The sequence below is a fragment of the Herpailurus yagouaroundi genome, unplaced genomic scaffold (genome assembly GCF_014898765.1).
Source record: "Herpailurus yagouaroundi ecotype Mexico unplaced genomic scaffold, PumYag 182, whole genome shotgun sequence".
In the NCBI taxonomy this organism is placed as follows: domain Eukaryota; kingdom Metazoa; phylum Chordata; class Mammalia; order Carnivora; family Felidae; genus Herpailurus; species Herpailurus yagouaroundi.
In genome coordinates this window covers 5,468,281-5,471,267 of record NW_024412413.1, presented here as the reverse complement: position 1 = coordinate 5,471,267, position 2,987 = coordinate 5,468,281, and the positions used below count along the sequence as shown (strand labels likewise).

Here is a 2,987-nt window from a genome sequence, read left to right as displayed (position 1 = left end):
GGCAGTCCGCGTCCCCTCCAGCGCGCGTTCATTCATCATCCCGCTGGCGCCGTCATCCAACAAGCGCTCGACACAGACTCAGAAACACTCCAGCTAGAAGTGACCTTACAGAGTCATCAACAAATACTGAGGGACCATCGGATAGGTACCAGGCCCTGGGCTGGGTTCCCGAGATACTCCAGGCAAAAGCCCGGCCCTCTGGGGGCTGATATTTGTCAGTAACCAAGATCATGGCAGGTGGTGACAGGTGCTATGAAGCATATGCGGGCGGAAGGCGGGGGGTGGGGGTGGGGGGGGAGTGTTGATTCAGATGCCAGGGCCAACCCCAGACCTCAAGAGACAGAGTCTCTCGGGATGGCGCCACCGAAATCTGCACTTGATAAGGTACTTCTTGTTCCAACTACGATTTGAGAACAACCGAATTCTAAAGAGGTGTTAGCATGACCCCACATTCGGTCGTTCACTCAACAGACACGTATTAAGCACCTACCACATGCCTGGGGTTGGGGAACTCAAAGATGAAAACGGCGGGGGGGGGGGGGGTCTGATCTAATTCTCTGAGTCTCAATGTCCTTGACCGTGAAAAGGGAATGACAGTCTCTATCCCTAGGTTCTATAACTGGGAGGATGGACAGAGATAACTGCACCAGCAAGAATCCTGAGTAAAGCAAGTGGACAGGACCTACTTGCACTCTCTCCTTGCTGTGGAATGAGACACTTCCGAGTCCGGCAAGGGACATACACACATGAGCAGGGAGGCATGGGCCGTGTGGTCAGAGAGAGGAAAGAGCAAGTAACCCTGAGTCCGAAGTCTTGTGGTTGTCTTTACCAAAACAAAAGACTATCCAAGTCCCCAAGACATTAAGAACAATTAGGTAATGGCACAGACGGCTGGCCAAAGGCTGTAGGAAATGAGCGAATGAATGAATGCCCTCACGTTTCAGATGAGGGCTCTCACTATGGGAGAAGGCAAGGGAGATGGTCTTGGATTGGGATTTGAAGCACTGACATGAATTTATGATTTTTAAAAATACCTATATCTCACCTTTGCTGAAAAGACCTTCAGGTACTGGTATTTCAGTAATAACTAGGCACACCCAGAGCCCATATAGCGGTTTCTCAATACCTCCCAAGCAAAAGGAACCAGACTTTCTTGGGGAAAAGGCCAATTCCAGGGCTGGACAAGAAAAAAAAAAAAAAAGTACAAAATAAGCCTAAAACTCTTGTTGGGCAAAAAAATAAAGTATGAAAAATGATGGGATAGGTCCAAAGGACACGGGGCTAGCTTGGAAGGCCAAATCAGGAAAACTTTGTGTATAACAGACAAAAATAGGAAACGCTCAAATGCCCATCAGAGGTAGACTGTGATATACTCGTACAATGAAACAGAGGTAGACTGTGATATACTCGTACAATGAAACAACTACACGGCGATAAAAAAAAAGTTACTGGTATGTGCAACAACAGAGGTGAATTTCACAATCAAAATGATAAACAAAGTAAGCCAAACAGAAAAGGCGATATGTTGTATGATTCCATTCCTACACCATCCAAGGACAAACAAAACTCATCTATGGTGATGGAGGTCAGAGAAGTGCTTAATTTGGCGCAGAGGGAGGGGGTTGCCTGGGAGTAGACACAAGAGTATCTTCCAGAGTGTTGGAAACATTATACCTCGCTCTCGGTGATGGTACATGATGATATAGACACGTGTGAATATGGTTACACATGTACCTGTATATGCAGGGCCTGCTTCATGGTCATGCAGCCCGCGGAGTCATATCCAGAATGGCCCTGCACTTGGGGTTTCATAGTCTGTGGTCACTATCTTGAAATTCTTAATAATTTTGTCTTCGAACTTTGCTTTATAAATGAAGTCTGATGGGGGCAATGGAGCATGTGTCGAGGGCTTGGAGCCTCAGCTCATGAGTAGTCCCACCTCCTGCCACCTTCCCAGAACAAGTTCTTTACTACCCGCTCCTGTCCTGTGGTGCTCTAACTCGGCCCAACCTCTCTTCTCGCCCCTGCCCCGTGACCATGGGACCAGCGCATCCGCGGAAAGAGGGTTTGCTCTGATGCTGGGGCATCCTGGTCATTTCTGTCCTGGACTAGCAGCACCACAGCACATTTGGTGGATGAATCACAAAGGTGAGCCTCTCCTGGGGCACCTGGGTGGCTTTTAGTGGCACTTTTTCTCTTTTTGTACAAGGGTCCCTACATTTTAATCTTGTACTGGGACCTGCAAATTATGCCCTATATAGATGTACATGCAAAAAAAATTATCAAGGTATACACTGGAGATTTGTGTATGTACGTTATACCTAGATAACAATTTACTATGGCTATGTACATATGCATTTATCCTAAACCGGAATATTTTAAATGAGCATATTTTAAAATGAATTAGGGGGGCGCCTGGGTGGCGCAGTCGGTTAAGCGTCCGACTTCAGCCAGGTCACGATCTCACGGTCCGTGAGTTCGAGCCCCGCGTCGGGCTCTGGGCTGACGGCTCAGAGCCTGGAGCCTGTTTCCGATTCTGTGTCTCCCTCTCTCTCTGCCCCTCCCCCGTTCATGCTCTGTCTCTCTCTGTCCCAAAAATAAATAAATGTTGAAAAAAAAAATTTAAGAAAAATAAATAAATAAAATAAAATGAATTAGGAAAGGAATGATAGAAAAAAAAGAACCCATGATTCCACACTGAAACTAAGAAATAATTAGAGAAAACTGTCCTTTCCAATAAAATGGCAACTAATAAATATTAAAGGAAAGATGGAGTTCTAAAATCACCATTTTTCAGCCATTACAGTAACAGATAAGTATATCGTTTGAAGCTAAAACCATCATTGGGTGAAGATTTGTTGAGGAAGATGGTATTTTTCCAGTCTCAGTGCATCTACCCACAGATTACTTGTCAATTACTAAGGGAAAAAGGTAATTTAATAGTGGAGAAATCTGGCAGACATCGTCTGAACCAAGTGATCAAAATA

At 45.6% G+C, this 2,987-nt stretch overlaps 1 long non-coding RNA gene across 1 annotated transcript; it reads left to right on the top strand.

Annotated features, from left to right (window-relative positions):
* Positions 1 to 1,231: 1,231 nt before the first annotated feature.
* Positions 1,232 to 1,444, top strand: LOC121041025 (uncharacterized). Its single transcript, XR_005795522.1, has 2 exons — positions 1,232 to 1,357; positions 1,392 to 1,444. It is a non-coding gene; the product is annotated as an uncharacterized LOC121041025 (long non-coding RNA).
* The last annotated feature ends 1,543 nt before the right edge of the window (positions 1,445 to 2,987 follow it).